At 41.8% G+C, this 25,285-nt stretch overlaps 1 non-coding gene across 1 annotated transcript; it reads left to right on the top strand.

Moving 5' to 3' along the window:
- The first annotated feature begins 24,951 nt into the window (after nucleotides 1-24,951).
- On the top strand, nucleotides 24,952-25,055 carry LOC116484394 (small nucleolar RNA U13). The gene has a single exon (XR_004252566.1). It is a non-coding gene; the product is annotated as a small nucleolar RNA U13 (small nucleolar RNA).
- Nucleotides 25,056-25,285: the final 230 nt, after the last annotated feature.

Raw genomic sequence — 25,285 nt, 5'->3', positions numbered from 1 at the left:
TTCCAACTCCCATTCGCCTCTGCCATTACATTTCCCCCAAATTTGCCAAAATCCTAACAATATACATGGCATTACCAATAATGCATTGTGAAGCTGAAATAGACTTTTCTAAACTGTCAATGAAAGGCAAATTTTGATCAAACGTGCTAGAGGAAAGACTGAATTATCCCTTCTGTTCTCTCTAGAGAAAATCATATCATAAGATTGTTATATGAAGTAGCAATCAGTGTGCAGACCCTACTCTCTGGTCTGAAAAAATATTATAGAGGTGTGTCAGGCAGTTTATGAAAATATTTTGTAGGCCGGCCGTGGTAGCTCATGCCTGTAATCCCAGCACTTTGGGAGGCCAAGGTGGCAGATCACAAGGTCAGGAGTTCGAGACCAGCATGACCAACATGACGAAACCCCGTCTCTACTAAAAATACAAAAATTTGCCAGGCGTGGTGGTACAAGCCTGTAATCCCAGCTACCTGGGAGGCTGAGGCAGGAGAATCGCTTGAACCCGGGAGGCGGAGGTTGCAGTGAGCCGAGAGTGCCATTGCACTCCAGCCTGGGCAACAAGAGTGGAACTCCATCTAAATAAATAAATAAATAAGCAACAAAATTGCATAAGCTTTAGGGTCCACACAGCCTGGATCTATTCCAGTCCCCTCTGAGTAACAGTGGGGAAATTCCCTGGTGCAGGAGTCACAGTTCCTTGTTTCTGCTTTCCCACGTCTCATTCCAGCTGTGTCTTACGTCCTTAGGAGAGCTCACTGGGTTTTTTTTGTTTTGTTTTGTTTTTTTCTGAATTTAATTGACCTTGAGGAGAGAGGCAGAGGGGACACATGACCCAAGGTGTCCTTCATCAGAAAGGCGGCCAGGTTAGGGGGGAGTAGGGGAGTCCTGTGTGAATTCAGAAGATGTCAGAGCCGGAATTGTGGTGGAAGTCACATTCAGAGAGACTTCAGTTAATTGAGACAAACACCTTTCTCACAGTCGACCTTCTGTTGGCAACGCTGCCTGGGCAGGCAGGTGGATTCCATGGTATGTGAAGTCTCTCCTTTCAGCACCTAGATGTCCTCACAGGAGGGACTGGTATCTGGAGGCTGGACTTGACACTGGGGCAGGGCGGAGCCTGGTGTCACAGACCCTGTGCCTTAGATGTTCTGCTAATATTAACAGGAATGTATCATAAGTTCTTAGATGATATGTGAAATTATATAATACCATTTGAAAGTTGACTCTGATAAGTTGGATATATACTATAAACCCTAAAGCAACCATTAAAGAAACAAAGAATTATAGCTAATAAGCCAATAAAGAAGATAAAATAGAATCATCAAATATGCTCCATTAATCTATAAGTAGGCCGAAAAAGAAGAAAAGAGAAACAGAAAACATGTAGGACCAATAGAAAACAAATTTCAAGATGATAGACTTAATCCTAATTATATCAGTAATTACATTAAATAAAAATGGTCTAACACTCCCAATTAAAGGCAGACAATATCAGATTGGATATCAAAGCAAGACCCAATCATGCTGCCTTCATGAGGTGCGCTTAAATATAAGAACAAGGTAGGCCAGGTGCAGTGGCTCATGCCTGTGATCCCAGCTCTTTGGGCAGATCACCTGTAGTCAGGAGTTCAAGACCAGCCTGGCCAAATGGTGAAACCCTGTCTCTACAAAAATACAAAAATTAGCTGGGCATGATGGCGGGTGCCTGTAACTCCAGCTACTCAGGAGGCTGGGGCGGAAGAATCGCTTGAATCTGGGAGGGGGAGGGTGCAGTGAGTAAAGATCGTGCCATTGCACTCAAGCCTGGGCGACACAGTGAGACTACGTCTCAAAACAAAAAAAAGAACACATAAGGTAGGCTGGGCGCAGTGGTTCATACCTGTTATCTCAGCACTTTGGGAGGCCGAGGTGGGTGGATCACTTGAGGTCAGGAGTTCGAGACCAGCCTGGCCAACATGGTGAAACCACATCTCTACTAAAAATATAAAAATAAATAAATAAAATAAATTAGCCGGGCGTGGTGGTGGGCGCCTGTAATACCAGCTACTCGGGAGGCTGAGGCAGGAGAAGCGCTTGAACCCAGGAGGTGGAGGTTGCAGTGAGCTGAGATTGTACCATTGCACTCCAGCCTGGGCAAGAAGACTGAAGCTCCACCTCAGAAAAAAGAAAGAAAAAAAGGTAAAAGTAAAAAAGATGGAAAATGTTAGACATACAAACACTAGTCAAAAGAAAGCTGGAGTGGCTAGATTAATGTTAGACAAAGTTGATTTCACAGGGATAGTGCATTTCATAATGACAAAGGGGTCAATTCACCCAGAAGACATAAAAATCCTAAATGTTTATGCACATAGATCTTCAAAACACATGAAACAAAAACTGATAGAATGGTAAGGAGAAGTAAAGAAACTTCCAATTATGGCTGGAGATTTCAATACCTCTGTTTCAATAATTGGTAGAGCATGAAAATAGAAAAATCATTAAGGATATGGAAGATTTCAACATTATCAACCAACATGGCCTGAAAGAGTCCACCCAAGAACAGAACACACATGTTCAAGTGCGTGCGCATGGAAGATTTACCAAGATAGATATATTCTGGGTTATAAACCAAGTTTCAATAAATTTTACAAGATTAGAATCATGTGAAGTATCTTCTCTGGCCACAATGAAATTAAATTGGAAATCAATAATAGACTTCTGGGAAATCCTCAAATGCTTATAAACTTAATAACACACTTCTAAATAAGCCATGGGTCAAGAAGAAATCAAAGGGACCTTACAGAGTCTTCTCTGAATTGAATGAAAATGAAAACACAACGTATCAGAATGTTGGAGATATCGTTAAAACAGCTGTTAGGGGAGAATTTATAGCACTAAGTGTCCATATGAGAAAAAAATAGAGGTCTCAAATCAATGTCCTCAGCTTACACATTAAGAAACTAGAAAAAAGAGACCAAATTAAACCAAACTAAGCGAAAGAAATAATGAAGATCAAAGCAGAAATCAGTGGAACAGAAAACAGAAAAAATAATAGAGAAAATGAATGAAACCGAAAGCTGGTTATTTGAGAAGATCAGTAAAATTGATAAACTTACTACCGGATTATTTAAAAATAAAAGACTCAAATTATCAATCAGGAATGAAAGAGGTGACTTCCTTAGATAGTCTGCAAATATTAACAGGAATATAAGGAACATTATTGTGGTGTTATAATATATATTGGTTTTCATCCACAGTTTCTGGCACATAACTCCCATAGCCCTTGTTACAGTCTTTTGTTGGGTGTATTAGGCCTCAGGGGCAGGCCTCTGACCTGCCCTCTTCACCTGCTCCAAGGCAGGACTCTAATGTTCCCCGGCCTCTCTCATTGTGGGTCTTAAGACCCTCCTATGCGAACTCCCACCCTGTGCTCTGGGGGAAGGAATGCTTCCATTAAAAACGAGAGGACAGGGTTCAGGGAGCTTCCAGATAGCTGAACATGTGGAGGTTCCTGCACAGTGGCACCCAGGGAGGGCGTGGAAGCTCTGCACCCCTTTCCCCATACCTCACCCTATGTGTTTCTTCATCTGTATCCTGTGCCTTATCCTTTATAATAAACTGGTAAACTAAGTAAGTGTTTCCCTGAGTTCCGTGAGCCACTCTAGCAAATTAGTCAAACCCAAAGAGGGGGTCACTGGAACCCTGACTTGAAGCCAGTCAGAAGTTCCAGAGGCCTGGATTTATGACTGGTGTCTCAGTGTGGGAATGAACCCCCAACCTGTGGGATCTGACACTAGCTCCAGGTAGATGGTGTCAGAACTAGATTAGAGGACACCCGGCTGGTGTCTGCTGCTTGGTATGTGGAGGAAAGCCCCCACACATTTGGTCACCTAAGGCTTCTGTGTTGATGACTGTCACGGTGTGAGAGCAGAAGAAAGCACGGATAGTTTCCCCTATACAATTGTGAACGACTTTATGCCAATAAGTTTGACAACCCAGACAAAATGGACAAATTCCTGGAAAGACCCAACTACCAGGGTTCTCTCAAGAAGCAGGTTACCTGAATAGTTCTATATCTGTTAAAGATATTGAATGTGTAGTTAAAAACCTTCCCAATAAGACAGATCTAGTGAATTCTAACAAACATTTAAAGAAGAAATAATACCAATTCCACATAAATTATTCAAGAAAATTGAAGAGAAGGGTACATTTTCCAACTCATTTTATGAGACCAGCATTACTCTAATATTAAAGTCAGATAAAGACATTATAACAAAACTACAGGCCAATACTCATAATGACCAAAAAATTTAAACAAAATTTTAGCAAAGTGAATTCAACAGTAAATAAAGAGGGGATTTATCCCAGGATTGCCAGGTTGGTTCAATATTCAAAAATGAATCAATCTTCCAGAAATTTTTCTAGATTAAAAAAAAAGAATCAAGCTGGGTGTGGTGGCATGCACCTCTAGTCCTAGCTACTTGGGAGGCTGAGGTGGAAGGATGGCTTGAGGCTGGGAGTTTTCTGGCTGCAGTGCACTGAAATCATGCCTTAGAATAGCCACTGTGCTCCAACCTGGGCAACACAGCAAGGCCTCATGTCTGAAAAAAATAAAAATAAATGAATCAATATAGTCATTTTAACAAATTAAAACAGAAAACCTAGATGATAACCTCAATCGATACAGAAAACACATTGACAAAAATCCAACATCCACTCCTGATCAAAAACTTTTGGCAAAGAATAATTAGAAGGGAACATCCTCAACCTGATTGGTGAAGGACGTGTATGAAAAACCTGCAGCCAAAATTATACTTAATGGTGATAGACTGATGATTTCCTCCCATGTTTGGGAATAAGACAAGGATGTGAGATCTCATCTCTTCTAGGCAACATTGTATTGAGGTTTCCAGCTAGTGGGGTTAGGCAAGAAAAAGAAACAAAAAATAGCCATCTGATAAAAGAACAAGTAGGCTGAGTGTGGTAGCTTATTCCTGTAATCCCAGCACTTTGGGAGGCCAAGGCAGGAGGATCAATGGAGCCCAGGAGTTTGAGACCAGCCTAGACGACATGGTGAGAACTTGTCTTTACAAAAAATCAAAAAGTTAGCCAGGCTGGTGTTGTGTGCCTGTGGTACAAGCTACTCAGGAGGCTGAGGCAAGAGGATCACTTGAGCCCAGGAGGTTGAGGCTACAGTGAGCTGTGTTCACGCTACTGCATTCCAGCCTGGGTGACAGAGCAAGACCTTGTCTCAAAAAAACAATGAAATAAACAAAAAAGTAAAAGTAAAACTGTCTTTATTTGCAGACAACGTGATCATCTATGCAGGAAGCTGACACAGTCTATTAAAGGCTACTAGAACTGGGCTAGGCACAGTGGCTCACGCCTGTAATCCCAGCACTTTGGGAGGCCGAAGTGGGCGGATCACAAGGTCAGGAGTTCGAGACCAGCCTGGCCAACATGGTGAAACCCCTTCTCTACTAAAAATACAAAAATTAGCTGGGCGTGGTGGCACACACCTGTAGTTCCAGCTACTCGGGAGGCTGAGGCAGGAGAATCGCTTGAACCTGGGAGGCAGAGGTTGCAGTGAGCTGAGATCGTGCCACTGCACTCCAGCCTAGGTGACAGAGCGAGACTTCGTCTCAAAAACAAAACAAAACAAAACAAAACAAAACAAAACAAAACAAAACAAAACAAAACACACTACTAGAACTAATGAATGAGTTTAGCAAGATTACAAGATACAAGACTAATATATTAAAATAAACTGGCTGGGCACAGTGGTTCACACCTGTAATCCTAGCACTTTGGGAGGCTGAGGCAGGCGCATTGTCTGAGCTCAGGAGTTCGAGACCGGCCTGGGCAATATGGTGAAACCCCGTCTCTACTAAAATACAAAAAAAAAAAAAAATTAGCCAGGCGTGGCAGCATGTGCCTGTGGTCCCAGCTACTTGGGAGGCTGAGGCAGGAGAACTGCTTGAACCCAGGAGGCAGAGGTGGCAGTGAGCCGAGATGGTGCCACTGCACTCCAGCCTGGTGACCGAGCAAGACTCTTTCTCAAAAAAATAAAAACAAAAATAAAAATAAATTGCTTTTCTGGGTATGAACAATGAGCCATTGGAAATAAACAAAAATTTTTAAAATATGCCACTAATAGCAACATAAAAAAATACTTATGGATACATTTATCAAAAGATCTAAGAAGACTTGTACATTGAAAAGTACAGAACACTGATGAGCAAAATATTATTTTATTTTATTTTTTATTTTTATTTTTTGGAGAGAGAGTCTTAACTGTCATCCAGGCTGCAGTGCAGTGGCATGATCTCGGCCCGCTGCAACCTCCACCTCCCAGGTTCGAGTGCTTCTCCTGCCTCAGCCTCCCGAGTAGCTGGGATTACAGGCACCTGCCACCACACCTGGCTAATTTTTGTACTTTTAGTAGAGATGTGGTTTTACCATATTGGCCAGGCTGGTCTCAAACTCCTGACCTCAAGTGATCTGCCTGCCTTGGCCTCCCAAAGTGCTGGGATTACAGGAAAGAGCCACCACGCCTGACCTGATGAGCAAAATTTTAAATGACCTAAATTAATGGAAAGATCAAATTGATCCATAGATTCAGTGCAATTACAAATACAATCCCAAGAGGCTTTTCTGCAGAAAATTACAAACTGAATCTAAAATTTACATGGAAATGCAAATGATCTAGAATAGTAAGAACCATTTTAGAAGAGAAGAACAAAGTTGAAGGACTAACATTACCCAATTTCAAGACTTATTTTCAAAAATGTTGGTATGTAATAATAAAAAGTAAAAAAAAAGGAATGACATGAAAATATATGATCCTTGAAAGGATGAAATAAAAATACTAAATGTATATTTTAAAAAATTGATATATTATAGTTGTATGTATTTGGGGGGTACACGTGATATTTTGTTACATGCATACAATGTGTAGTGATCAGATGGGACAATTGAGATATCCATCACCTCAAACATTTATGTTTTCTTTATGTTGAGAATATTCATTATGTTAGCTATCTTGAAATATACATTATTGTTAACTATAATCACCCTAGGGAACTACTGAACACTAGATCTTATTCCTTCTATCTAACTGTATTTTGGTACCCATCAATCAATCTCTCTTCATCCCTCTCTTCCCATCCTCTCAGCTTCTGGTCAACACCAATCTGCTGTCTCCATGAGATTCACTTTTTTAGCTTCCACATATGAGTGAGAACATTCCATATTTGTCTTACTGTGCTTGGCTTATGTCACTTAACATAGTGATCTCCAGTTCCATCCATGTTGCCACAAATGACGGGAGCTCATTCTTTGTTATGGCTGAATACTGTTTTCAATTTTGACTTCTTATGCAACTACAATAAGACAGTGTGATACTGATGTGAAGAAAGAAAATAGATCAATGGAATAGAACAGAGAGACTGGAAACAGATTTTCAATGAAGATACAAAGGCAATTCAGTAGAGAAAGGATCATCTTTTCAACAAATGGTGCTGGAACATTGGATATTCATAAGGCAGAAAAAATTAACTTCAACCCATACATTGCACCGTGTATAAAAATTAACTCAAAATGAAGCATAGATGTCAATGTAAAACCCAAGATTATGAATCAACTTCTAGAAGAAAACATAGGAGAAAACCTTTTTGACCTCGAGTTAGACAAAGATTTCTTAGAAACGGCAACAAAAGTACAATCTATAAAAAAGTAAATTGAGAAATTGAATTTCATCTGTTCGGGCTCAGAAAACAATACCCCAAAGTGAAGACCTCAGCAGCAGCCTCAGAAGCAAAAGTTTTTCTCTGGCTTTCTTCTTCCCTCTTATCTCTCAGTCCCATTCTCCCCCGAGGTTAGCCATAGAAACTAGAAATCTCTCTTCCCTAAAGCGGGTCATAGAAACCAGAACCTCTTCTCCCCAAAGCTACTCATAAAACCTAAAAATATACTCTAATTTTCCATCCACCTTTCTGCATAAAGGCTGATCATAAAGAAACTATCTGACCTATCTTGTTTATACCTGTCATAAGACCCCTGCCCCCCCCGCTCCATCCCAGAGAGGAAGGAATGCATGCTCAGAGAGGCCAAGAAGAATGTAGACACACAGGCCCTACTGGGTTTCCCTAACTCAGCCTATTAGCATTAGATCATATTCTTTTTGTCCAATCATACTTCCTCACAGCTGTCTATACTTTGTTGAACCTAAACATTAAAATAGACAATTTCTCCTGTATCTTTGGGTCTTCATTCTGAAGGCTCCTGTGTATACATGCTAAATAAATTTGTGTGCCTTTTCTCCTATTTATCAATCTGCTTCATGTCAGTAATTTTCAACAAACCTCAGAAAACAAGCAAAAGGAAACACTCTGGCTCTTTGACACGCTGTTAAAAGAACAAAGGCAGGCTACAGACTGAGAGACAATCTTTGCAAACCATATTTCTTTTTTTTTTTTTTTTTTTGAGATGGAGTTTCGCTCTTGTCACCCAGGCTGGAACGTGATCTCGGCTCACCGCAACCTCCATCTCTTGAACCAAACAGGTTGAGGCTGCAGTGAACTGTGATGGTGTCATTGCACTCCAGCCTGGGGGACAGAGTGAGACCCTGTCCTAAAATAAATAAATAAAAAGCCTGAAAGGAGATATGTCCTGAGTAGCTGGGATTACAAGCATGTGCCACCACGCCTGGCTAATTTTGTATTTGAGTGGAGTTGGGGTTTCTCCATGTTGGTCAGGCTGGTCTCGAACCCCTGACCTCAGGTGATCCACCCGCCTCAGCCTCCCAAAGTGCTGGGATTACAGACATGAACCACCACGCCCAGCCTGCAAACCATATTTCTAATAAAGGACTTGTATCTCTAATATATAATGAACTCTCAAAGCTCAACAATAAGAAAATAAAACACCTAAACTTAAAATGGGAAAAATTTAGGCTGGGCGTGGTGGCTCACACCTGTAATCCCAGCACTTTAGGAGGCCGAGGCAGGTGGATCACCTGAGGTCAGGAGATCAAGACCAGCCTGGCCAACATGGTGAAACCTTGTCTGTACTAAAAATACAAAAGTTAGCTGGGCATGGTTGTGCACACCCGTAGTCCCAGCTACTCGGGAGGCCAAGGCAGGAGAATCTCTTGAACCTGGGAGGTGGAGGTTGCAGCGAGCCAAGATCACACCACTGCACTCCAGCCTGGGCAAGACAGTGAGACTCCATCTTATAAATAAATAAATAAATAAATGGAAAAAATCTGAATAGACCCCTCACCAAACAGGATATATGGATGGCACATAAGCACAAGAAGAGATGCTCAATATTATTTGTCATTTGGCTCACTAATGAGGCAACAAGCATTATGAAGAAGTCAGTTCCAAGGAGAATAACTGAAGTCTATATAGTCAGTGAAGGTATACGCGTGTTATTTAGGAATGTAGAATAAATACAAACATTTGAGTGGTTGCCTCTGAGAATGGGGTTGGCTGGTAGACAGTGGAAGGGCAGGTCCTGCTGTTTTTTGTTGGAGGTCTTATAGTATTATTACTATACTTAAAAACAAAGCAAAACTATGTATATGTATTACTTTCATAAGAATAAAATTTTAATTAAAAGAAAAGCATAGCAGGTGAATGTGAAAGTATAGCAATATTACTATCAGATAAGTAATCTCAAGGCAAAAACTTATAATTAACAAAGAGGGATTTTGCATATTGGTAAAAAATACTATGCATGAAGACGATAACAAATTTCCATAAACACTTACGTTTCTAACAACATATCTTCAAGACATATAAAGCAAAATGATAGAAATATATATTCCCAAACTTACAATCACACTATGGGGAAATCAACATACAAACAAACAGGGCTGGGGAGGAATCACCGCCTGTAATCCCAGCTCTCTGGGAGGCTGAGGCAGGAGGATTGCTTGAGGCTAGGAGTTTCAGACCAGTCTGGGCAACAAAAAAGAGATCTCTGCCCTGCCCTGCCCTGCCCATCTCTACAAAAAATTGAAAAGTTAGCCAGTCGTGGTGGCAATACCTGTTGTTCCAGCTGTTTGGGAGTCTGAAGCAGAGGGATCGCTTGAGTCCAGGAGTTCAAGCCTGCAGTGAGCCGTGATTGCAGCACTGTACTCTGTCCTGGGCAGCAGAGCGAGACCAATAGATTTCACAGTAACAGTGTACAAAATATTCATTGTTAGGTTTCGGATTCCCCATTGCAAATAACTTTTAAGAAACTACCACTTGCACTTAGAAGTTTAGTATCAAAGAAGAATATATACAATTATTGGAAAAGGCTGTTTTTGGTTTGCTTTTTAGAGATGAGGTGTCTTGCTATGTTGCATAGGCTGGCCTTGAACTCCTAGGCTCAAGTGATCCTCCCACCTCAGCCTCCCCAATACCTGGGACTACAGGTGTGCACCACCAAGGCTGGCTTAAAACGCTTTTTTTTTTTTTTTTTTTTTTTGAGACAGAGTCTCGCTCTTGTCGCCCAGGGTGGAGTGCAGTGGCAGGATCTCGGCTCGCTACAATCTCCGCCTCCCAGGTTCAAGCGATTCTCCTGCCTCAGCCTCACAAGTAGCTGGGATTATAGGTGCCCGCCACCACGCCCAGCTAATTGTATTTTTAGTAGAAACGGGGTTTCACCATATTGGCCAGGCTGATCTTGAACTCCTGACGTCAAGTGATCTGCCCGTCTCGGCGTCCCAAAGTGCTGGGATTATAGATGTGAGCTGCCACGCCTGGCCAAAAGGCTATTTTTCCACCTACATATTTGTGTAATACCCATTTTTTTCATATACTTCAGCCAAAGCAATATAACGACAGATTGACTGCAAACACAGATACGAGAATCCAGCTGTCTTTTATTAAGTCAGATATTACAGAGATTTGCAAAGATGCAAAACAAGTCTACTCTTCTCACTTTTTTTTTTATTTTGGGAAAATATTATTTTCATAAAAATATTTTATTTCTATTAATATGTAATATGCTCATTATTGTTCTATATAGTTTTATTTAATGTCATATATATTTTTATATTATATTAATGTCTATAATTATTTACACATTTAAAAAAAATAAAGTTGTTAAGAATGTAAATGGGGCCAGGCATGGTGAGTTATGCCTGTAATCCCATCACTTTAGGAGGCCGAGGTGGGTAGATCACTTGAGGTCAGCAATTCGAGACCAGCCTGGCCAACATGGCAAAACCCTGTCTCTACTAAAAATACAAAGTTAGCCAGGCGTGGTGGTGCGTGCTTGTAGTCCTAGCTACTCGAGAGGCTGAGGTATGAGAATTGCTTGAACCCAGGAGGCGGAGGTTGCAGTGAGCCAAGATCGTCCCACTACACTCCAGCCTGGGCGACAGAATGAGACCCTGTCTCAAAAACAAAAAACAAAAAAAGAATGTAAATAGATCCTGAGACCAAAAAGCTTACACACTAGAATAACACAATTAATAAGCTTGATTTAACATATTATATATTATAATTATACACAATTATAATACGCTGTTATTATTATATATTTTGTAACAAATAGAGAATACTTTTTATTTTCAAACATTCAAGGAGCATTCCTGATAATTGACCATGTATCATCAAGAAATGTGAATTGCTTGATTGTATCATCAAGCAATCAAGAAAACTGAAACAAATTACAAAAACAAATTACAGGGACTCCATTACACCATGATACAATAAAGCTAAAAGAGAACAATCAGTAGAATAGCCAAAAAACAAACAAAGAAAAACCCACCCCTACTCTCTTAGAAAACTAAAAACACCCTTTAAATAACTCTTGGGTTAAATAGATAATCAAAACTAAAGTTACAAATTACTTAGAAAATTAATGACAATGAGAACACTTTATATCAAAATTGGTGGGAGGCAATTAAAGATCAACTGAAAGACAGTCATTTCAAAACTTTTCACAAAAGGGCAAGAATTGGAAACAACTGAACAAAATAACTGCACAAAACAACTGACGATGGAGAAAAAGACGACTCTTAGAGATGTCAGAAAAAGTTGTCTCTAACTCTCTCCAAAATCAAACAAAAAAATGTTAAGGAAAATATGTAGAAAACCCAGTCTTCTACAAAACTAGAAAATGTGCACAACCTCAAAACTCAATCATGAAGAATGCTTGGCATGTACGATGAAATCAGGATCAATTTGAAGGCTCAGCACTCACTGATTATTTGGCTATTTGGAGAAGTAAACATTTGTGGGTGGAGTTAATGGGGAGGAGGTAGGGTTTAAGATTTTGAGGTCTTAGGCCCTGTGCATTTTATTCCCCCCCGAGACAGGGACTCACTCTGTCACCCAGGCTGGAGTCTAGTGGCACAATCGTGGCTCACTGCTGCCTCAAACTCCTGGACTCAAGCTAACCTCCCACCTCAGCCTCCTGAGTAGCTGGAACTATAGGCATGTGACAACATGCCTTGCTAATTTTCTTAGTTTTGTAAAGATGGGATGCTCCTATGTTGTCCAGGCTAGTCTTGAACTGCTGGGCTCAAGCGATCCATCCACCTCTGCCTCCCAAAGCATTGGGAATATAGGTGTGAGCCACATTGGCAGACCAGACCCTGAGCTTTAATCACACCTGCCCACTCTCCACTCTCCACTCTCCACTCTCCACAGAGAATCTGTCTCAGTGCGACTCAAGACTGCAGAAAGGGCGCATCCTCGGGCTGCATTGCCCCTGGTGACTTGGGAAGGGGCTTATGGTTAGTTTGAGATAAGTGGGGCCAGGCATGGTGGCTCACGCCTGTAATCCCAGCACTTTGGGAGGCCAAGACGGGCGGATCACGAGGTCAGGAGATCGAAACCATCCTGGCCAAAATGGTGAAACCCTGTCTCTACTAAAAATACAAAAATTATCTGGGCATGGTGGTGCACGCCTGTAGTCCCAGCTACTCAGGAGGCTGAGGCAGGAGAATTGCTTGAACCTGGGAGGCAGGAGTTGCAGTGAGTCGAGATCCAGCCATTGCACTCCAGCCTGAGCGACAGAGTGAGACTCCGTCTAAAAATAATAATAATAATAAGTGGAGAATGGTGGGCTGTTCCCAAACTTTATTGCCAAGAGGTTTACAGTATTTAGGAATTTCAGGAATCAAGAAACTTTGGATAATGTGTTCATCCCAGTGAAGAGATCCACTTCAGTGTGGCCAAATTCTGACCCATGAATAATGGATCCAGGTCAGCAGGTGACAGAACTTGCACTGTTCCATTTTTAATGACACTGCGTACATAGCCACCCTCCAGGCCTGGCCAAAGAAGAGTCTTAGCCTGTTTAAAATTGGAAAGGATCTGGTCTCAACACATACCCTCTCATTCTCTCTCAAAGCTGCCAGGAAATGAAGGGTGCCCCTCTTTCTGTGTCTTTTACCTCTGTGTGCAGACTGTCAACACTCACACTGCTTTCTCAGAGCAGGAGCTTTATGCAGGCATATTGGTGTAACAACACTTTGTATGCTACATCCAAATGGTATCAAAATGAGGTCACATTTTACTTTCGTAGCTAGCTAAGATGGCCTTAAGCCACCACTCAGGATGTCCCTTCAGGGGTTCTGGGAATGCCCAGGGTTTGGGCTCAGATAGCTCAGGAACCAGTCTGCTTGGATTCTTCCACTTAGTTTGAAAAAGCTTCCAGGTATGGTGCCCCTGTGATACCAGTGAGACTATGTCCAGGCGCCCCTGCTGCCCATCTCTACCAGAACTAGTGTGAGTTTTCAAGCACAGAGAATTTTCAAACCATATTTAGGCAACACGCACCGCCATACCCACAACCCGAACCCCCAACACCCACACACACCCAAAACAAAAATCACTGCCTAAGGAAACAAATTCTGAAGAGATTTGACTCTGCAAGGCATAGACACCCTATTACATTATTATAGAAAGCAATTTAGCTCAAACATTTCCTGCTTAATATTTGCATAAAATTAATGAACCAGGCAGGTGTTTTTCCAAGAACAAAGGGAGATTGAGTCTTCAGTTTATTGCAAAACAGAAAACTGCTCCCAGCTTTGAAATGACAGCTTTTAAAATTTTTGTTTTTCTGGCTTCTACCAAGCTGTGGGTAGCCTCCCCCAGCAATCTCTAAAAGGAGGCAGCTCCTTCCAAGCACTTAGAGTGTGTCTGGGAACTTAGCCTGAGGCATTGGCAAGAGAAGCTGTGTTAGCCCTCAGCACCTGCCCCAGGGATCTCTCCTGCCTTCTCTCAGGCCTGCAAGGGCTCCATTTCTCCAGAATAATTCATTAGAGGAAGTGTCTTGGTGAGGTTTGGGTGCTTGTGCTCAATCATAGTTTGCCAAGGTAGAACTCATTCGTCTACTGGGTATGGCCTCTGCAGGGAACTGAGGGCTACAAAAATGAACAAGGCAGGACAGGATATTTGCATGGTGCCAACATGTTACTCTGTGAGTTATTTATTAATTACAGAGGGAGATATCTGGTGATCAGAACTTTAACCATGCAATCAAATGTAGGTCACTAAGAGTGGGACACCTGACATGACATGGTATGCCCTAGGAAGTATAAAGCATCACCTATGAAATCATTTTACCAAAATAGCTTAACCTGAATCATCCAACCTTTATTTATTTACTTTATTTATTCATTATTATCTTTTTCAGACGAGGTCTTACTCTGTTGCCCAGGCTGGAGTGCAGTGGCACAATCATGGCATAAGTGATCTTCCCAGACTCAAGTGATCCTCCCCACCTCAGCCTCCCAAGCAGCTGGGACTACAGGCACTAGCCACCATGCCCAGCCCCAACCTCAATTTAATAGGAAGCATAGGTGATAAAGGAACCAAGCAAATTGTATCACACACACAAGCTGAATCAAGCTTACTTAGGTCAGAATTTTGGCTCTCCATGTATTAGCTGTGAGCCCAGAGGTAAGTAACTCAGCTTCTCTGAGACTCAGTTTTCTCTTCGGTAAAATGTGTGTACTCAGATATAACAGAGCCTTCCTAGGCAGCTCAGACTTGGCCTTAATGATTAATGATGCGTTAAGAAACAAAACAAGCCGGGTGCTGTGGCTCACGCCTGTAATCCCAGCACTTCGCTGAGGCCGAGGCGGGTGGATCACCTGAGGTCAGGAGTTCAAGACTAGCCTGGCCAACATGCTGAAACCCCATCTCTACTAAAAATACAAAAATTAGCCTGGTGTGTTGGTGCATGCCTGTAATCCCGGCTACTAGGGAGGCTGAGGCAGGGGAATCACTTGAACCTGGCAGGCGGAGGTTGCAGTGAGCTGAGATGGTGCCACTGCACTCCAGCCTGTGTGACAGAGCGAGACTCTGTCCAAAACAAAACAAAACAAAACAAAAAGGCATAAACACACGCACAGACACACACAGAGACTATGTGACATTTTAAAAGACAAATGGCTTGAATTCTTCAAAAAGTCAACATCATAAATTATAAAAATAGTTTAGGGATTGTTCTTGTGGGGCCAAGGCAAAGCTTATCCTTCAGCCTCTGAAGAGTCACAGAAAACCAGCTGACAAAAAGCTGATTAATAGGAGAAAGGGCATATTAAAATTTTTTTAACATGCATAGCACCAAGGAATCACAGGAGAGAATGATTACTCAATAACCCAGTAGGGTACAGAAGCTTGTGTACCCTTCTTCATAAGGGAGTGGGGAGACAATTCTTTTGAGGGGCAGTAAATGATTTTCAGGGAAAATGAGTGAGTCCAAAGACCAGTGGCCTGGGACCAAGTTTCCCTGGGCTCTGGGGGAGGTGACAGTACAGGTTATGGAAGAGGATGTCAAGCAAAGGCTGTCTTATTATGCAGATGGAAATATCTCAGGTTGTCTCTGATATGGTTTAACTCTGTGTCCCTACCCGAATCTCATCTCTAAGGGTTATCTCCATAATTCCCACATGTCCAGGGAGGAACCAGGTGGGAGGTGATTGGATCATGGGGGCATTTTCCCTTATGCTGTTCTCATGACAGTGAGTGAGTTCTCATGAGATCTGATGGTTTTATAAGGCACTTTTCCCTGCTCTTGCTCGGTCTCTCTTTCCTGCCACCATGTGAAGAAGATCTTTGCTTCTCCTTCACCCTCTGCCATGATTGTAAGTTTCCTGAGGCCTCCCCAGACATGTGGAACTGTGAGTCAATTAAACCTCTTTTCTTTATAAACTACCCAGTCTTGTGCAGTTCTTTATAGCAGTATGAAAATGGACTAATACAGTCTTGGAGCTGCCCTCAGAAAGGATAGATGGTAGCCTGTGGTTGACATAATCTTTTCTAGATCTGGACAAAGGATGGGTGGAGGCACTCAGAGGAAGCATGACTGTTCATTTCACTAACCTAGATTTTTCTGTATAAATGCAAATCTCTCCTACAAAAGGCAGCTTTTCAGGGCTATTCCTTTCTGCAGGTCCTCTGAATAGCCATCTCAAAATATGTCAAAGAAGTGTATTTTGGGGTCAGGCATGGTGGCTCATGCCTGTAATCGCAGCACTTTGGGAGGCCAAGGCAGGCAGATCATGAGGTCAGGAGTCACCAGCCTGGCCAGCGTGGTGAAACCCCATCTCTACTAAAGATACAAAAAATTAGTCAGGCGTGGTGGCGCATGCCTGTAATCCCAGCTACTTGGGAGGCTGAGGCAGGAGAATCACTTGAACCTGAGAGGTGGAGGTTGCAGTGAGCCGAGATCGCGCCATTGCACTCCAGCCTGAGCCACAGGGTGAGACTCCATCAAAAAAAAAAAAAAAAAAAAAAAAAGCACATTTTGGGGTGAATATGGAAATATGTTTGGTTTCTTTTAGTCTCCCATTTGAAACTTTATTTTCAGGAAGTTTTACCTATTAAAATAGGATTGCTAGTTACGGAGAGAGAAATCAGGTTAGTAATTGAGTGGCAAGGAATTTGCAAAGGGAGAAAATAACACAGATTAGGATGAGAATAAGCACATAGAAAAGAACAAACCTAAGCACTCTCCCCCACGCCCAATTAAACCAGTCTCACATTTCAGGGAATAGGCCAGTCCAATTAAGCAGTGGTATATCATTCTAGAAGACGGCATTGCAGATGGGTTGTCAAAGCTATGCCTCTATATATGATGCGGGCAGTCTTTAATAAGAGGCATTTCTGTGGAAACAGAAGAACAAAGGTTAATGTCTGGAGTAGTCTATAAGCTAGTTTTTCTAGAGTTTGGAGGGCAGTCCACTGCAAAAATTAGTGGCAATCTGACAGATTTTTCTGGTTTGCAGTTTGCATGTACAACATTTGTCCAAATATAAGCTGTTGTGGTGATTTTTCTTCAAAGCCAAGCTGACCAGCTTCAGCTTGTAGGCCATTAGGGAAAAGACGGTTTTAATTTCTAGTGATTCCAAGTCAGAAGGATGGGAGAACAATTGGAAACATTAGTCTGGAGAGTTGCAGCCAGATATTGGAGAAAACTGAAATTCTGGATTCAGCCTGGATAACAACAACAACAACAACAACAAACCCCTCAAAAACAAATGGACAGGGCTAGAATCTCATGCACTATAGTTTTCTTCTGAAACAAAAGCTTTCTCTTGCCATTTTCTCATTTTTATCAAAGATATTTATAGCAAGACTAATTTACTTGTAAAATAAGTTTAGTTTCATTAACTTGGCCTGGTTATTTGCATAAAATGCAATAACGATAGTGACTCATCATATAGACTCTTGTTAAGTTGGCTTTGCTGAAACTTCATAAGAAATGTCAAATTAGTCTTTTAAAAACCACTTGAGGCTTAGGAGTTAAGCCAAAGACTGTAAGACCAATACAAATTGAGTGAATTTCTCTCTTCCTGAGGTCCCCCAAATAACTTGAGGTTCCTGGGCCTGTCAGAAAGTGACATTCTTTACTTACTTCAAGGTTAGGAACCTTATTAGAGTACTGTGTAGACAAGGTACCAGGCCGGTCTTTCTAAAGGGCTTTTTATTGGCTCCATACAAGTCAACCTCAGTCTCTCAAAGCAGTCCAGTCATATTTCAAAATATGACATTCTAGTTAAAGCCTTGGTAAAATAACCAGTTTTTCCAACTGTGTTTTGTGGCAGATGAAAACAATCTTACTGAACTTACACAAATAACTATATTGTCACAAAATAAGAATACTCACAAATAGTTTCCAAATTCTAGAGGGAGTAGGTAGAGAGAGAGGTAAATGTTTTAAATCTGTTATGAAAGTACACTTTACTCAATTGCTGTAAGCTATAAATAGCCTTAAATAAGAAGAAAAAAGTTTTCTTAATTCTGGAAAACAAAATATAAAAATCAGCAATATGTCAAACAAAAAAAAGTCATAAAAAATCTTTCACTCTTCTACCAGTTCAGTCCCATCTACTTAGTTCTTGTTCTGCTTGATGTTAGGTGGGCGGTTTTACGAGTCCAGGTTTTCTGGTTTTGTTTTGTTTTTTAGTGTTCTGAAATTTTTTGCCTAGTCCAATGGTGATCTCAATGTTGTCAGAAACATGTATTTGTCAGGGTTCTTTCCATCCTTTCCACAAACCTCCTTGAAGATACAACATTTAGGATTTGCAAAGAGCTTTCAGGAAAAAAGTATCAAAATAAAGCAATTAACTGTGGACAACAGAACTTAAAATGGCCATACTTAAATAAATAATCGATTTTTAAAACTTGGTTATTTTCTGTGATCTACAATTTTACATAATCACCATAATTATGAGTTGATAACATGTCAGATTTTTAGGATTTGCATACAATTTTGGAACACATTAATGACATGTTTATACAAATATAACTCAAAAAAAAGGCTGAGCATCATTTTTTATTTGACAGTTCTTCCCATATAATTTAACGTACCAATAGGCCTGCTTATGAGCTCTCTTTTGGATGCTTCAGGGGCCTCTTTGAACATCTCAAAGTTAGTTTGAGGTTGAAAACACTTAATTTCAAATATAAAGTTTGATTTGGGGAAGCCTGTGAAATATGTAAAAGCTTGAAAACACTTCATCAAAATAGGAAAGGTTTAAAAGGTTTTAAACATTTTATCACAATAGGATCACAGGTCACTGTAAAACGATAGTCATTTAGCCAAAGTTATAATTTAATTATAAAAGATTTTGAAAAGCAAAAATCTTTACTTTTTGATAGAGAGGAGACAAATATTCAAATAATTAAAAGATCTAATAAAGTACGCAGAATCTGTTTCTGTCCTTCCTTTTTTTTTTTTGAGACTGAGTCTTACTCTGTTGCCCAGGCTGGAGTGCAGTGGTGCGATCTTGGCTCACTGCAACTTCTGCCTCCCAGGCTCAAGCGATTCTCCTGCCTCAGCCTCCCAAGTAGCTGAGATTATAGGTGTCTGCCACTGCGCCCAGCTCATTTTTGCATTTTTAGTAGAGACAGGGTTTTTGTTGGCCAGGCTGGTCTTGAACTCCTGACCTCAGGTGATCCACCTGCCTTGGCCTCCTAAAGTGCAGGGATTACAGGCGTGAGACACTGTGCCCGGCTTACTATCTTTTATTAGTAGTACACAAAAATTTTGTTCAAAGAGAAAACCAAAATTTACCCATGTTTCAGTGTATTGATACTAAAGCTAAATTTAATAAAACTTTATAAGCTCATCTTTATGAACTTTATAAGTTCATCTATTCTTTTTTTTTTTTTTGAGATGGAGTCTCGCTCTGTCGCCCATGCTGGAGTGCAGTGGCGCAATCTCGGCTCACTGCAAGCTCCGCCTCCCGGGTTCACGCCATTCTCCTGCCTCAGCTTCCCGAGTAGCTGGGACTACAGGCGCCCACCACCACGCCCGGCTAGTTTTTTTGTATTTTTAGTAGAGACGGGGTTTCACTGTGTTAGCCAGGATGGTCTCGATCTCCTGACTTCGTGATCCGCCCGCCTCGGCCTCCCAAAGTGCTGGGATTATAGGCGTGAGCCACTGCGCCCGGCAAGTTCATCTATTCTTAATTAGCTTTGACCACACAAGATTTCCATAAGCCTTTTATAACCTAACCTGGTATGAAATTTTTTCTACTGTCTTTCTTTTCCCAACTTTCTATATTCACTCAATTTTATGTATATCATTAAAATTTTGAAATAGGCCAGGCACGGTGGCTCATGCCTATAATCCCAGCGCTTTGGGAAGCCAAGGCAGGAGGATCACTGGAGCCCAGGAGTTCAAGATCAGCCTGGGCAACAGGGTGAAACCCTGTCTCTACAAAAAATACAAAAATTAGCCAGGTGTGGTGATGTGCGCCTGTAGTCCCAGCTACTTGGGAGGCTGAGGTGGGAGGATCACTTGAGGTCGAGAGGCAGAGGTTGCAGTGAGCTGAGAATGTGTCATTGGACTCCAGCCTGGGTGACAGAGTTAAGACGCTGTCCCAAAAAAAGGGAAAAAAAGAAACAACTTTTAACTGCAAAACTAGACAAAAGTATTTTTTAAAAACAAAAACACATGTCCTTATGCCTTTTTATAACTCTTTTCTCACCAAAAACATCTTGGGTTTTTTGTATACTTGGTATACAGGATTGTTTTCCCTTATTTCTAGTAGTTTCAATTACATACACTTAAACCAATATTATTTTTATTTACCAAAGATTACTAAAAATTCATATGAACTTGAAAAGCATTTGGTTTTATTTACTTAATTTATGAGCATTCATTTATTTACAAGTCAATTTGGTACCATGTAGACAATACAGAAACACAGATATGTACACATGTATACATAAAAACACAAATGTAAAGCCCTTATAGTTAGATTTTTTTTTTTTTTTTTTTTTTTTTTTTTTGGTGTGATACAGAGTTTGTGAGACAGTCTTCCTCTGTCACCCAGGCTGGAGTGCAGTGGCATGATCTTGGCTCTCTGCAACCTCCACCTCCCAGGTTCAAGTGATTCTTGTGCCTCAGCTTCCCAAGTAGTTGGGACTATAGGTGCCCACTACCATGCCCAGCTAATTTTTGTATTTTTAGTAGAGATGGGGTTTCACCATGTTGGCCAGGCTGGTCTCGAACTCCTGACCTCAATTGATCCAACCCCCTTGGCCTCCCAAAATGCCGGGATTACAGGCGTGAGCCACCACATCAGCCCTGTAGCTTTGATTTTTAAAACTAGCCATGAGACACATAACATTCACTAGCTTAAAAGGACAGTTGAATTCAAACTATGCCTTGTAAATAGAACAAATTAAAGCTTATCTGTCCCACATAAAGGGAGACTTTATTGAGTTTTAGAGGAAACAGGATAGCAAATTTACATCTCAAAGCCCAGAGAGAGAATTTAAGCTTTTTCAAGGAGTTTGGATGTGTTAGAGGGAGATTAAAAATGGATTCCAATGCCAGGCTGAACACTTGGGGAGACCGAGGCGGGCGGATCACTTGAAACCAGGAGTTCAGGACCAGCCTGGGCAACATGGTGAAACCCCGTCTGTACAAAAAATACAAAAAATTAGCTGGGCGTGGTTGCTTATGCCTGTGGTCCCAGCTACTGGAGAGGCTGAGGTGAGAGGATGGCTTGAACCTGAGAGGCGGAGGTTGCAGCGCACTGCACTTCAGCCTGCATGACAGAGCCAGATCCCGTCTCAAAAATAAAATACAATAAAATAAAAGATGCCAGGCCGGGCACGGTGGCTCACGCTTGTAATCCCAGCACTTTGGGAGGCCGAGGGGGGCGGATCACGAGGTCAGGAGATCGAGACCACGGTGAAACCCCGTCTCTACTAAAAATACAAAAAAAATTAGCCGGGCGTGGTGGCGGGCGCCTGTAGTCCCAGCTACTCTGAGAGGCTGAGGCAGGAGAATGGCGTGAACCCGGGAGGCGGAGCTTGCAGTGAGCCGAGATTGCCCCACTACACTCCAGCCTGGGCGACAGAGCGAGACTCCATCTCAAAAAAAAAAAAAAAAAGATGCCAAAAGTAACACAGAATCACAGGAATTTGCCACAGGATTGAATAAGGATACCAATTTTAGTTAGATAGGTAGCTTCCTATTGTCTTTTTCAGCTGGATGACTGAGCTCAGGGTGGAGGCCACTGAGGAGCAAAACCAAGCATTTGCAGCCTCTAGGGCCCAACCCTCACACATGGAAAAGGCAGGTGCAGCTTGCCTTTTTCTCCTCTGTAAAACGGGTGTAACTGAAGTATAACAGACCCTTCCTGGGCAGCTCAGATCTGGCCTTGCCAGATAACGACACATTAAAAAACAAAACAAAAAGATATAAAGCTGACTGTGAAAGGAGTAAGGTATAATATATTGTATTTCTTTGAAATTGGGACACATTTTGAACTGATGGGCGCTTGTAATTGGTAATTCTCTTCCTTCATACCTTTCTTCCTTCCTAAAATATGATGTGCCTTTTTTTTTTTTTTTTTTTTAAGAGGTGAGTTTTCCAGGCTGGGGTGTCTGTTTATTCACAGGCATCATCCCACTACTGATTAGCATGGGAATTTTGACCTGCTCTGTTTCCAACCTGGGTTCACCTCTCCTTAGGCACCCTGGTGGTCCTCTGCTCCTGCGAGGTGACCATACTGATGCCAAACTTAATGCAGACATCCAGTCAGCATAGCACACTACATCCCAGAACTCCTGGGCTTTGTGAGCTCATCCTCTCTCAGCCTCCCAGGTAATGGCACTACAGGTGTGTACTACCACGCCCAACAATGATGTATCTTGCCATCGATTCTATCTTACAGTCATTCACATCTTGGATTAGATAAAATATGGCAGATTCAATGCTGAAATTTTCCTGGAGATATGGAAGAAAGAGTAAGTGATATTTCATGTACCAGAACTTTGAAAAATCCTCTCTAAATGTCCCACTATTTCCGCACAAATCCGCCCCCGCCTCTGTTGTGGCCATGACACCTTCCCCTCCTCTTGAGCCTGCCAGCCCTTGCCAGGTTCCTCCCAGCTCCTCGTCTTTGCCTTCACTTTCTCCTTACTCTCCTCTTCCACCCCTTAATCTGCCCCCCTCCCCCAGCCCTTCCAGGTCTCCATCTCTTTATTCTAATTTAGCCTTCCCTCTCTCTCTCTTCGCTTTTCCACTTCCTGTCCCCAGCAGCACCCCATCAAGTAAAATGAAGCACCCTCCAAGGAATCTACCTTCTTAGAAAGTGAAGAGCAGGGAGACAATTATACGTACTTAACGTTTAATATTTTTTGTGTTTCATGGATAATAATATCTACCTCATGAGGCTTTCGGGAGGATTAAAAGAGAGAGGGAATGTAAAACACTTGGCAAGTGGCTGGCGCATGTTAAGAATTCACCAAATGTTAGCTGACATTATTTACTGTTGTTCTGTAAATGATTGTACAATCAATACTGTAACAACACAGGGAAGAGGAAAGAAGAAAAAGACCAAAGGAATAAGAATCACCTAGAGAATCAACACCATATATTTTTCTAGTAGTAATCGTAAACATGCCACAATGAATTTGATTTTTGTGCTTTTCCTGTGACAGAGCATTCTTATGAATCATAGCTCATAAATGACAATATCAAAGGGTGGAAAGAAAGTCGTGTATTTTTAATGTATTTTAACATGTAGCATTTTGTGATGTTTTTAGATCGTGACAAAGAGGAAATTACTGTCATCTTCATCCTTTATCTAGTATGAAGCTCTTTTTTTTTTCTTTTATTGAGACCGAGTTTTTGTTCCTGTTGCCCAGGCTGTAGTGCAATGGCACTACCTTGGCTCACTGCAACCTCTGCGTCCCGGGTTCAAGCAATTCTCCTGCCTCAGCCTCCCGAGTAGCTGGGATTATGGGCACCTGCCACCATGCCTAGCTAATTTTTTTTTTTTTTTTTTTGAGACAGAGTCTTGCACTGTCGCCCGGGCTGGAGTGCAGTGGCACAATCTCAGCTCACTGCAACCTCTGCCTCCCGAGTTCAAGCAATTCTCCTGCCTCAGCCTCCTGAATAGCTGGGATTATAGGCGCCCGCCACCATGCCTGGCTAATTTTTTGTATTTTTAGTAGAGACAGAGTTTCACTATGATGGCCGGGCTGGTCTCGAACTCCTGACATCATGATCCGCCTGCCTCAGCCTCCCAAAGTGCTGGGATTACAGGAGTGAGCTACCGCACCTGGCCCACCTGCTAATTTTTTTTTTTTTTTTTTTGTATTTTCAGTAGAGATGGGGTTTCACCATGTTGGCCAGGCTGGTCTTGAACTCCTGACCTCAGGTGATCACCCGCCTTGGTCTCCCAAAGTGCTGGGATTACAGGCATGAACCACTGCGCCTGGCCGGAAGCTCTTTTTCTTTAGAAGACCATGCTGCAGAAACTTCAAAATACAAAAGAATGCTACTATCTACTATTCTGGTAAAGTATTTTAAGAGGACTGCAAAAAACTAGGGTAATAGTTTTTAAAATGCTTCCTTGTTTCTAGTAATGGAATGTAAGAGGGAAACTGTGGAGTTTAAGTCATAACTTGTGGTCTTGGTCGTCAATTCACATCATGTGACTGGAAATTGAAGATACTGCCCCAAAGGCTGAGACTGGGAAACAGACCCTATGCTGTGGACTGAATTGTACCCCCAATCCCAAATTCACATGCTGAAGCTCTAACCCCCAATACGGTAGTATTTTCTTTTGGAGATAATTAGGGTTAGATGAGCTCATGAGGATGGGGCCTTCATAATGAGATTGGCATCTTTATAAGAAGAGACACCAGAGAGTTTGCTCTCCTACTACAAAGAGTCACGTGAGCCCACAGCAAGATGATGGCTGCCTGTGAGCCAAGAGAAGAGGCTTCAGAATGAAACCTACTTGCTGGCACCTTGATCTTAGACTTCCAGCCTCCAGAACTATGAGAAGTAAATTCCTGTTTAAACACTCAGCCTATAGTGTTTTGTTACGACAGCCCAAGTTGACAGCTGACTAATTACAGTCTGGTGGCCTCCGTTATCAAAGTCAGCAACGAAGTTAACATAGAGCTTTCTTAGGCCCGCTTTTCCACACAGAGGGCAATCTCCTAAAAGTAGTGTGAACATTGGGACAACGTGATCCTTCTGTAGTTCATAAGCATCATGCCTGGGTTTTCGCATTCCTGTGTGAGCTGTGCCTCCCTCAAACCTTGTTATGGCATCGGCATGTTACCCATCTGATGTGAAAAAGAAAAAAAAAGAGGAAGAAAATATAATTAAAAGGAGAATCAATGTGAGAGGGAAGGACATATGCATAATACTGTAAAACCAATGGAAGGCTTGATGAAACTCAGAACTAGGAAGTTCTATTTTAAGAAATTGCAACATGCAGCTTAACTGTTTCTGGATTTCTTTGCCGGCTGAAAAGTGGGGATGATGAATTGACACCCACTACAGGGGCATTTTGCTTCCT

This window comes from Hylobates moloch, unplaced genomic scaffold (genome assembly GCF_009828535.3).
Source record: "Hylobates moloch isolate HMO894 unplaced genomic scaffold, HMol_V3 SCAFFOLD_15, whole genome shotgun sequence".
Taxonomy (NCBI): Eukaryota; Metazoa; Chordata; class Mammalia; order Primates; family Hylobatidae; genus Hylobates; species Hylobates moloch.
This window is presented reverse-complemented; position numbering and strand designations above follow the sequence as displayed.